This window comes from Homarus americanus, unplaced genomic scaffold (assembly GCF_018991925.1).
Source record: "Homarus americanus isolate GMGI-L3 unplaced genomic scaffold, GMGI_Hamer_2.0 scaffold53023, whole genome shotgun sequence".
In the NCBI taxonomy this organism is placed as follows: Eukaryota; Metazoa; Arthropoda; class Malacostraca; order Decapoda; family Nephropidae; genus Homarus; species Homarus americanus.
The window spans coordinates 927,257-940,450 of record NW_024713681.1 but is presented as its reverse complement, the minus strand read 5'-3'; the positions used below and the strand labels follow the sequence as shown (position 1 = coordinate 940,450).

The following is a 13,194-nucleotide window of genomic DNA, read 5'->3' as shown; positions in this document are numbered from 1 at the left end:
TGTACAACAGTTTCCAACAACAAATAGGTACTTGTCTCTCCATATCTGGTTTCCTGGCTGAAAGTTAGACTTAAGGGAATTTAAATTTAAACCTGCCAACTGCTCCCAAGTATAGCCCTTCCTCCTGTTGCACCCTATATATTTGCTGTATGCAGTGCTTAGACCTGTGGAGGCCCATGGGCAGCCTCTTTGTGGAGGCCCCCCTCATTATAACTACCCAAGAGGGTGGGGTGGCGAGTGAAGCGAGCCTAAACATCTGGGAGTTCCGGGGGGCGCTGTAAGCCCCCCGGGAAAATTTTGAAATTTGAACACTTCTTTGGAGAATTTTGAAGCCATATGTAGTTATATTGAGGAAATTAGAACATTGAGAAATTTTTAATTAACTGTGTATTTATTGATAGTGTACAAATTCCCAACACACACACACACACACACACACACACACACACACACACACACAAAAGTGAGACATGACTGGAGACGTGATAGAATAGATAAAAATGAATTTTAAAGAATGAAAAAATAATAATCTAAATGAATAAACAAATAAATAAAATATTGTAATATGTGGAGACCCCCGGATTGTGGAGGCCCCTGGGCAGCTGCCCACTTTGCCCACTCATGAATCCGGCCCTGGCTGCATGCACGATAAAATCCACTTTTTTCTCTGTTTTTCGTCCATTAGAAATCGATGAAAATTCAAACTTCTATCAAATAGTTTGTAATTTAATATACATCCAAATACGGAGCATTTATTAGGCATTGTCCTAGACATTCGCATCACGACGGCCAGCTGATAACTGAGCTCCCACCCCTGACGCGATTTTTTTTTTCCTGAGGGCTTCCTTCATTTTGAACAAGCGGCAGGGTTGCAGTGCTTGAAGCGCTACACCACTGTACAATCAGCTGGTGGCAGCAAGAATTCGTTCTATCTTGGCCGTGACTAGGTTAGGTTGGGTTAGGTTAGGTTAGGTTATTATTTGTTTATTAGTATCTATTACGTTAGGATATGCAGTATTAAGCCAAACATGAATGAGCGTCTCTTATTCTCTCTTTCTTACGGAGTGTAGAGTGGTGCCGAGCTTCAAACACTGCGACGGTGCTGCTTGTTGAAAATGGAGAAGCCCTCATGAAAAAAAATCACGCACCCCGGACCACCCCCCGGGCAACCCCATCGGGCTGCTGGCCAGATGACGTGTTGGAAGAATTTTGACTCGAAGTAGGTTGACTTGGTATAATTAGTCTTTGCTGGAAAACAACTACAACAATTTACATACAAATCTCTCTCACAATTGAAACAATCAGCGAACTTCAACTGTGAGACTTTTAAACTCATTTTATGTGTCGCTGATTTAACACTGGTGATGGATCTATCAACTATGTCACCGTCTTGCTCAACACACAACTCAGGAATCAATACATCTAAACCTGCAGTATGCAAATACGAAAATAAAATAATCTCGAAGGTGTTCTGGGAATGTGATGCCTGAATAGGTAAAAATGAGACTTTTTCAGATTTGTATTCCGAAAAGTCGACCAGCAAGGTATGTGGCGCGTGGCGGAGACCGGATCAGTCGCTGGATCTGTAAGCGTGAAAACGAGATGATGTCGTAGTGTTTGTGAAGGAAAAAAAAAACCACTATTATAGGTGGAGGTGAGCGAAATTTTTCTAAATGCTCGTGAAGCAGATCAGCTTAAGCAGTAAATTCGAGTGAATGAAATATGAGAAAAAGGACAGCAGGTTTATTCGGAAAAGTTCTAATGAACGTTAAAGTTACCCCTGAAGGAGTCCAGATTATTCTCTACAGCCTTTCTGGTGGAGTGTAAGCGGTGCAGTCACCTGGCCACTGGAACTGCAGATTGTGTTACCTCGTTGAATATGCACACTGGTGGCCGGGGTTCACCCTTTAACTTAAGTCCCGGTAACTCCACCGACTTACTGGGTGTCTCTCCCAATTCCTGCTGACATTTTGTATTATATTACTAACACCTCCTCCCCATTCCCCTTTTCGCTCTTTCTCTCCCTCTGGCTCTCTTTCCCCTTGACACACCTATAACCTTTCTGATGGAGACGCCACATAACCAGATTTAGACCGGATATTTATCGTCGTGCTCTCACACGCGTAAACAAGGAGGGGGACCACAAATAATCTATACTGGCGGGAAACACAAAGCCTCACCGTACTCTGTGCCCCACTTGGTCACTATTTGCACAGAGTTTGTGACCCACTAGCGCGTGTGCTGTAACAAAGCTGCTCAGTGTGACGCGGGTTTATCGACGGGAAATTGCTGTGGTAGTGAATTAAGAGGTAGTCGTGTTCACTTATATATGGATTCCACGATTTAGATTCTGGAGTCACAACGATACAGCAAGGAGGTCATGTTTTCTCTTTAACTATAGGGATGAGTCTTGGTACTAGTTTGACACCATAGTTAATTCACGTGAAACTTATTTTACCTCAAGATTAAACACCCAAACGGCAATTTAACATTATCTAACCTAACCTAACCTACCCCATTAAGATTCCTATGGTAGTAAGTAAAAGGCAGCTATCAAACAGGGAGGTACTACCACCTGGGAAGATATTGGAAGCATAATTAATTTGTTGTCTAATGGTAGACCCTGCTGCCATATGGCATCACAAAAATTGTGACCAAGTTCCAGGCTGCTCATTTGACTTTCTGCCTCATTTACATACAATTGCAGGGCCTCAATTGTTTCTCACTTTGAGAACACAACATACTATATCGTTTCTCACTCTTGATCTTTTTTGTTCTTTCTCTATGGGTCTTCATTATTATTATTATTATTTTTATTATGACTCTTTAAATCATCATCATCATCATCATCATCATCATCATCATCATCATCATCATCATCATCATCATCATCATCATCATCATCAATAATAATACATTTTTGCCCCCAGGCCCCGATGTGGGTTAGTGACCTGTGCCCAGGTGTGCTAATCCCTGTAAAAAAAAGCCAGCGATATTATCTATGTAGATAATAAAGACAGATTTACTTTGTTATTGTTCTATATATTCTTTTAATACGATTTTTATGCATCATTTTTAGAATTGCCATAACATATGTCATTACCTTCAAGGATACGTTTCTATATCGGAGGTTCAAATTGACCACGATATAGTTTTAGAACCTGTGGATTGATTGAGCCCCTGCCTGAACTTTACCATGTATTGGGGACATTTACATCTTCTCGAAATACTCGAACTTTTGGACGAATATAAAGGTGCATCATTACTCACTACTACCATGACTCGCTACTACCATGACCCACTACTACCAATACGCACTATCATGACTCACTACTACCATGACCCACTACTACCATGAACCACTACTACCATGACTCACTACTACCATGACCCACTACTACCTTGACCCACTACTACCAATACCCACTACTTCCATGACTCACTACTACCATGACCCACTACTACCATGACTCACTACTACCATGACCCATTACTACCATGACCCATTACTACCATGACCCACTACTACCATGACCCACTACTACCAATACGCACTATCATGACTCACTACTACCATGACCCACTACCTAATATGGACATCCACTGACACATGGACCTAATTACTACTATGACTACAACCACCATGATTATCCACTACTCAGACCCACTCCTAGATCGACTCACCACTACTGTGACTCCACTACCAGACCCACTACAACCATGACTCACTACTACCATGACCCCATTACTACCATGATTCCACTACTACCTTATGACTACCACTACCATGACTACTACTACTCATATTCCACTACTACCATATGACCTCAATACCGATGGTTCACCATCACCATGACCCACTACTACCTCATGACCCACACCATGATTCTACCACTACTGTGACTCACTACTACCATGGCCCACTACTACCTGACTCACTACTACCACGACTCACCACTGATTATGACCATTACTACTATGACCACTACTACCGTGTGACTACACTACTACCATGGGTTCCACTAATACTATGACCCACATTACCATGACTCAATACTACTGTGACTTCACTACACACCATGATTTCACTACTACCGTGACTCACTACGAGACCATGACTCACTAATACCATGACCACTACTACCATGACTCACTACTACTGTGACTCACTACTACCATGACTCACTACTAACATGACCCATTACTACCATGACCACTACTACCATGACCCACCACACCATGACGCACTACTACCATGACCCACTACTGTAGACTCACTACTACTACCGTGACTCCACTACTACCATGACTCACTACTACCACATGACTCACTTAACACTACCATGACCCACTACTGCTTATGACTCACTATTACCGTGACTCACTACTACCAGCATCTATCTACCATGACCATTAATACCATGACTTACTACTACCAGGACTCACTCACTACCATGACCCACCACTACCATGACCACCACTACCGTGATCCACTACTACCATGACTCACTACTACCATGACCCATTGGCTAAAATCCATGGTTCACCTCTACCATGACTCACTACCACATCCACCACTATGCTAACAGACTCACTACTTCCACCCACTATCGTCGCTGTCCACTACTACCATGCACCTACCACCATGACTCAATTAGCACCATGACCCACTACCATGACTCACTACTACCATGACCCATTGCTGACCATGACCCAGCTCACTACCATGGTTCCTCATCATTACCTATGACCCACACTATGACTCAATACTACTATGACCCACTACTACCATGACCACTACTACCAGACCCACTACTAATACCACAATCATGACTCACTTAACTGTGACCCACAACCACTATGACTTGCCACTACCATGACTCACCCACCATGACCTTATTACACTAGGATCCACTACTGCCATACCACTACTACCAAGACTCACTAACACTATAGACTCACTACTATGACTTACCACTAACATGACCCACTACTACCATGATCACTACTACTGTGAATCTAATTCACTACCATGACCCACTACTACCATGACTCTCACTACTACTGTGACCCACGACTACCATGACTCACTACCACCATGACTAATTACTACCATGACTCAATTACTACTTACAATCCCGCCATGCCACTATGACCCACTACCACCATGATCCAATCACTAAATATGACCCACCACTACCATGGAACACTACTACTGTGACCCACCACTACTATGACCACTACCATTACCATGACCCACTCATTACCATGATCTATTACTGACCCACTACTATCATGACCTATTGTTCAGCGATCCACTTACTGGCCTGCACCACTACTCCATAACCCTACTACCATGAACGCCAATACCTATGACCCACTACTGCTGGCGATCATGACATGGGACCCACTACTACTATGAAATCACTATCATGACTCACTACTACCATGGTTCACTGCAATAGCATCTACTCATTTATGGACCCATACTACTATATCCTCCACACTACTACTATGACTCATGTAACTGGTCAGACATTATTACTACTATGACTCCACTACTACCATGACTCCTCATTACCATACTCCACACCATCATGACCCATTACTACCAATACCACTTCAATTTTTAATTCCATCACTGTCAATATATCATTGTTCAGCCAATCATGACCCACTACTACTATGATCTTGTCAGACCAACATGACTCATGACCAATATAATCCCACGACTACTATGACCCACTACTATGACCCACCACACTGCTACTATGACCTACCACTACCACAATACCCGCCAACGCACTACTACCATGACCCCACTTACTATCATGGGTTTCACCACTTCCACTATGACCTACCAACATGACTCACCACTGCCACGACTCACTATAACATGCATCCACTACTACCAGTTAGACCCACCACCATGGACCACTACTACCATAGACCGCCATCAGACACATCACTACCATGACCCACTCCATTATGACCCACCAATGACCTACCATCATGAACTATTACTACCACAAACCACCACCATGACCTGAGACTCCACTATAATCAGACCCACATTACCGGCACCCCACTGGTTAACAATGTTCACAACCATGAGACCACGCCACTATGACCCCATCATTATGTTTCACATCATGACCTATAATTACTATGGATCACCATCATGATGACCTCTGCTAACATGACTTCTACTACTATGATTCCATCAATACCATGAAATCACATTACTATAAGTTCCAGCTCATTTGAAATACGGCCATTGTAGGTTTCACTATACAGACTCCATTGTCATTAGATCCACGCCGTCATGACCCACTGGTATTACTATGGTTCATTACCAGAGAACAGACAGACATATCATTATAACCCACTATCACCCTGACCCATCACTTGCCACTATAGACCCAGTTCTACCACGTGTCCTATTATTACCACGCCTACCATTACTTGCGATTCCTTACTACTGCAGATTCCATTTATGACTCTTGCCATTACTATGACTCCGCTTCATTACCATGGACTCACTCCAATTATGACCATCACAATCGTTTGGTCAAAGTGACTCACTATCACTATGACTTCAATGTCATGACCCACGCCTAGCGTGAATTTTACCATTGTTTATGAAATCTACCGCGCAATTGTTGTCAAGAATTATTATGACCGTCATAATATGACCCACTACTACCATGACCTACCACGCCTAACTAAATAATAATGACTCATCACTACTATGTTTCATTCATACTATCAGCAACACCACTACCATGAGACCCACTCAATAATTAATACCCATATAACCGGAATTCAACATTGGCGCGACTCCACGACTAACATGCACCATGACTACCATGACTCACGACTACCATAACTCACGACTACTATTTCCACTGTTAGCCCACGAAGGCACCCCCACCAATAATAATACCCACAATCATGACTCACCACTGCCATGATTCCCTGTCACAGCCACCTATGGTTTCACCACTACCATGACCCACGACCTGACCACCATGACCAATGAATCACACGCTTCAGAGATCCACCAATATGACCCACTACCAATAATACCCATAATCTCACTACTACCATGACTCACTATCACCATGACCCACCACTACCATGACCACTACTACCATGACTCACTAATACCATGATCCACTCTACCATGACCTGTACCATGACCAACTGATTACCATGACTCCCCACCACCATGACTTCACTACACTAGCCTTTGTGAAGTGTGCAGGGCCTGAAATATTACAGTAGCTCAATACAACACGTCAGTTCCCATACAGAACATCCAAACAAAATATTCGTTTATTCTTCATTAAGAGTCTAAAATGCGAGTTATTCAACCAAATCAATTCTATAATTTATTATTGGTTTTGTTTATTTTACTGATGCTGAAGACATTTGAAAACGATCTGTAAATTAAAAATGGAATATCCTACTTGAGTATTTATGGGATATTTAAACAGTATAAATTTCAAACTCCATTAACCAGAGTTTCGTGTTAATTCAGAATCTGCCTCAGGGACAGCTTTTTTACTGCCATTATCAGTGTCACCACGATGTTATACCATAAGGACAAGGAGTAGAAAGGGCGGCGTCTCTGCCCAAAAATAAGAGACCTAGTATCTCAATCACATCTTCAAGAAGCCAAAGAACCAAATCCACTAACACAAGATATCTAGAGACGAGGACTCGGTGTACAAAAGGATAGATTGTCTTTGAGGTTGATTCTGTAAGACCTCCACCAAGTCCATGAGTGGAAGGAAGTGAGGTGAGAGACTATGTGGGGAGATAAGGAATCGGATAGAAAGAGTAAATTATACATAAGGCAGGTGCCGACGTAATATGGCACTGTATCACCCCTATGCCCACTGGTTAGAAGGGTCAATTACTGGCACCTATGAAGGCCATTAAGCAGTACAAGGATTTTACAGCCTTCAGACACGATACGTCCTATTTAAGTGATTGTTAGTGATAAGACAACCTTTATAAGAGACGAAATATTGGAAAGTGGGGAACAGAATGATCCCAGAACTTTTATGCGAGATCATCAGGGCCGGATTTAGGAGTGGGCAAAGTGGGCAGCTGCCCAGGGGCCTCCACATATTACAATATTTTATTTATTTGTTTATTCATTTGGATTATTTTTATTTTCATTCTTTAAAATTCATATTTATCTATTCCATCACGTAAAACAATGTTCAGCAAGAAGCGTGATAGAAATTAGGCTAGCTACTCCTTGAAATTCATGAATACCTGTTTTCCTATGAACCGTATATTTTTAATGAATGCTATTGTTTGTGTTGCCAATAATATATTTAGAATTCCTCAAACATATATAGATTAAAAATGAACTACATGGAATAACGAAATTGAGATTAAAAAAAACAAATAAAATATTTTTTTCATTATCACTTCCATTACGAATGCCATCAGGGCGCTGTGTTCTAATTTCCTCAATATAACTACATATGGCTTCAAAATTCTCCAAAGAAGTTTTCAAATTTCAAAATTTTCCCTGGGGGGCTTTCAGCGCCCCCCGGAACTCCCAGATGTTTAGGCTCGCTTCACTCGCCACCCCACCCTCTTGGGTAGTTATAATGAGGGGGGCCTCCACAAAGAAGCTGCCCATGGACCTCCACAGGTCTAAAAACGGCACTGGAGATCATGGAGCTTAATACTGGTGATACTGTCGAGATGCTCTCACCTGGCAACGTGGGTTTGATCCTCCCCAGGTGCCATACAGGTCTTGACCATCTGCACTTGTATGTAGAGGAAAGTTGAGTAACAGGGAAGTGATGGCGAGATTTAAAACTAAATACAAAAGGCTTGAACCATTAGAACACGGGAGATTAACAGAGGGACTTTGCTTGTGATTCATTCAATTTGAGAATGAAGAAGAAGCGGAGAGAAACAGGATGACTTTTCATGATGTGTACAATTCTGTGATTTAAGCATATGGCTAGAGTTGTTATACGATGAAATGGTGACTGTGCTGAGACGAACCTGTTTCAGGCTTTATAGCTTGAGACATGATTGATTACCGACAATGAGTGAATGTTGTGAGGCTAATTTAAAGTGAGGCACACGAGCCTTTAGTGGTAGATGCAACTAGGACTAAAGAGGACGAAGATACGAACCACTACATAGTAGAAAAACTACATATGTTGCAAAGGATGAACCAGGAACAACAAGAAACATAAAAACTTGTATAGACAGTATTACGAGAATAGTCACGAACCCTAACTGAATATTCATCTACGTATTAATCTTCCGGTGTATGTATACCTGGTAGAAGGGGTAGGAGCATACAGTCTTGATCACTTTCTTGGGTCACGTGTTTTATTCATTCACAAAAATTATACCATGAGGCGACCAGTCCTGGAAATGAGACAACACTCACTGAAACTCCCATTGATCTGAGTTATTATAAATTAATCAAGTCACAGCCATTTTGGTCCGGAAACTGTAACAATAATCTCAATAATGTTAATCTTATCCATAAAATATATGGACTTTATAAATTCACAAATTCCTCGAAAGTTAAAAACAAACTGAATGCACTAAAACATATTTCTAGACTCAGAAGACACATTACCAAGACATAGTAACCAATGAAAACTCACACAAGGGTACACCACACTACTGCAAGACACGGGGATGCACTCTATAATACGACACAAATTTTGCAATCAGTTCATTCGAATATAGCTAACACACTTATTACACAATAATACACTATTAAAATGCAGCCACATCTCACACACTCAAAGTTTCCTTAGCTAAAACACACCCCAACACATGACACACCCCAATAAAAGACAGACCCCAACATATGACACAGTAATGAACGCTATAACACACGAAGACGTAGCACTTATTTGATCGTTTTCCTTCCTATTGATTGTTTTCAAATTACGTGCATTACCACCGGCCGTACACCCACCGACACACACTCAGACTCAACACACTGAAGAAAGGCTCTCTAAAGGCTCACTACGGAATATTATATATCCAACAACACATATAGATTAAACAAAAGCAATTCAGAAACCCTTTTAATACATTTAAGACTCGACAACAGAATAGGATACGCCCAACACAATCAGACTACAACACATAACACCTACAACAAGCTGACACACAACCAGGTTACATATGCCGGTGAAAATTCCAACTACAACATGATAATATGTCATCGTCTTTCCTCTGAGCTGAATTTGAAGGACATTCACTCATAAATATGTGTGATAATATGGCTGCTAACGAACAAACGAATGGCTAGACGGACAGAAGCTAAACCATAAGTTAGTACTCGTCTTTCGCTTACGCTTGGCTAATGATTGAGGAGGTATATTGGTACACTTGATGTCTTCTGATGGAATACCCCGAAATTTCTTGACAAGTGTCGGGTCTCAGAATATACCTCACTAATACGATCTATCTCTGTTTTAGGTGTGTGTGGTTGAAGCGCCCTGTGACCGGCGATGACCTCTTCTTGGGGAGAGAGAAGGTTAGTGTCACGTGTTTTTTTTTTAATGTTGTTTACACTACACTGCCTTATTTTTTATTCGATGTAAACAGAACATACAGAATCTAGATGGTGTTGTCCATCTTGTTCACCAACATTGCGCCACGGTTACAGACAGTTTAATTCCTCGTACCTGGCACTTGGATGTTGGAATCTGGTATTTTTACACCAGGAACTTAACGCTGAATATGATATAATTGTGTAGAATAAAACATAGAGAAGGAAATGAACTGACTACGCTACTTGTGATTTTTTTGTGGGGCGGAAGAGATTTGTCTTTATCCATGGTCATTCTCCCTAAAAAAGATTGAAATTTAGATTAAGAATTGAACTGAATACATGACTCAGTGGAGGGAACAATACTCCCCTTTAACTTTCCTCTTTAGAAAACTTAAAAAAATAATCCATTCATAACTTCCAGACAAAATATAAAGAACACATTGAATTTAGTTTTCGTTTTTCACTTAGAGATAGAGAGAGAGAAAGAGAGCACAAGTTTTTTAAAGTATATTAGATAGGGTGTGTGGAAGTCAGGAGTTTGTGGGCAAGAAATCTGTTTTCTCCCGCGAAAGTTCTGAGCTCAGGGAGTATAAGCCAATAAGGAGGAAAGTTTGGGACATGAAGCGTCCACTGTGAGATTAAAGTATTTCTTGGTGCTTTGTTCCTCTCTCTGTCTCTCTCTCATAAGGGAGATTTACAGAGAGGTTTAACCTACTGAAAGCCACACGACAGGTTAAGAGTGAACAGGAGTATTGAACCAACAGAATCTTTGCTAAACGGGACACATAAGCCCCAATAATACCGACAGTGAACTAACCAAACAGTATTCAACGAACCAACGGAGCATTGGCAGTAAATCAAAGGTAGTTTATACACAATAGATCTTTAAAGAACCACAGAATTAGCAGTGAAGCGGTACGGAACCACCAATGAACTAACAATGAATCACCACTGAAGCAAAAATAAACCACCACTGAACCAACCATAAACCACCACTGAACCAACAATGAACCACCACTAAACCAACAATGAACCACCACTGAACCAACAATGAACCAACAATGAACCACCACTGAACCAACAATGAACCACCACTGAACCAACAATGAACCACCACTGAACCAACAATGAACCACCACTGAACCAACCGTGAACTAAGTAGTGAGTTCACCCAGCTGGCAGGAGAGACGTGCCCCCACGCAGTCCTGAAGGCCTTATATCTCCTGGTGTTGATGGAGTCGAAATCTTGTGGCCACCAAAACGCTCACTTTAGTTCCATTATGACACGATTCACCATTTTTTGGAAGGGGGGGGGGGTACTATTATCTGTTTCCGAAATTGAATGCCGTTCGTGTATTCAGAAACACCTGCTGGGTCTCATAGTATTGGGAGTGTGTGTGTGTGTGTGTGTGTTCGTAAGGAGGAATTATACCCGTATATGGTACCGAGATTGTTTACTCACGCTTTTGAGGCTCGAGATATTGCCACATGTACTGTAAGCTAAACTAAACTGAAAAAAGTTCACTAAAGAAACGCAACAGTCGAAAACTTAATTCTGAGATCATTAAGATAATTATCAGTTGCATGTATATGGAAATATTCCTCTGATCTCAATATTTCTTCTGCCATGTTCTGTCGTCTGGAAATACATCATAGATCTTGATTTTGGAAGAGATAGCAAAAAAAAAAAGGTAAACAGAAAGAAAGACTTATTTAATTTTTCTTCCACATAATATAATGCACTGCGATGTTTATCAAAATACATAATAATCTGGCAGGAAGAAAAATAGAAAGCTGTTTTTCATCTTTTATTTCATCTTATTTGTCAAAATTGTGAGAAATTCTCCCACACTAAAAAACCTTGATCTTACATTCAGGCCTCGAATTCTCAATCTTTCTTACATGCATTTTTCCTCGTAACTTGGAATAAGATAACTAGTTTCAGTAAAGTCTTCTGGTTAATTTCGAAGTCGTTTACAGTGCTTGTTTTTTTTTTTTAGTCTTATTTGGTTTATTATATAATTTTACCGTTACACTGACTCGGTAATTTACTCACACTCACACACAAACACACTTCTCTCTCTCTCTCTTTCTCTCTCTCTCTCTTGTGGGGGGGAGGGGCAGGAGTACGGTAATAATCCAACCATAATATATCCCGAACAAAAATACCATTATTATGTAGCCAATATTCATATGTATTGATGGGGTTCAAACAAATGATTCTCAACCCCTCCCATCCACCTCTTCCCCACATCTACATCTCCCTCCCCCAACCCACCTCCTTCTAACCCATTCTTCCCCACCCACCTTCTCTTCCCCACCCACCCCACCCACCTCCGTCCCCCACCCACCTCTTCCCCACCCCCAGAAAGGTTTTGTTAAATTTGCCGTGGGTGTTATTGGAAAACATGATAGATATATTTCCTCAAAAATAGAACGATAACAAGTGAAATCTGTTTTAATGGCCTCGCCAAAACATGCAAAGTAAACCCAAACGAAATTAATTGGCCATCACATAGAACATGCCTATGTGATCACTGGCCTTTTATTTTAAAACTTGCGGGGCTGGAAAATACACCGAGCAAACTGGGATGAAATTAGAGTTGATGTATATACGTGATGTGTGCACA

General features: G+C 41.2%; 1 protein-coding gene across 1 annotated transcript in view; it reads right to left on the bottom strand.

Moving 5' to 3' along the window:
- Positions 1-13,194, bottom strand: part of LOC121874637 — a gene marked incomplete at its 3' end in the record, with an annotated part of 148,669 nt that overhangs the window by 120,560 nt on the left and 14,915 nt on the right.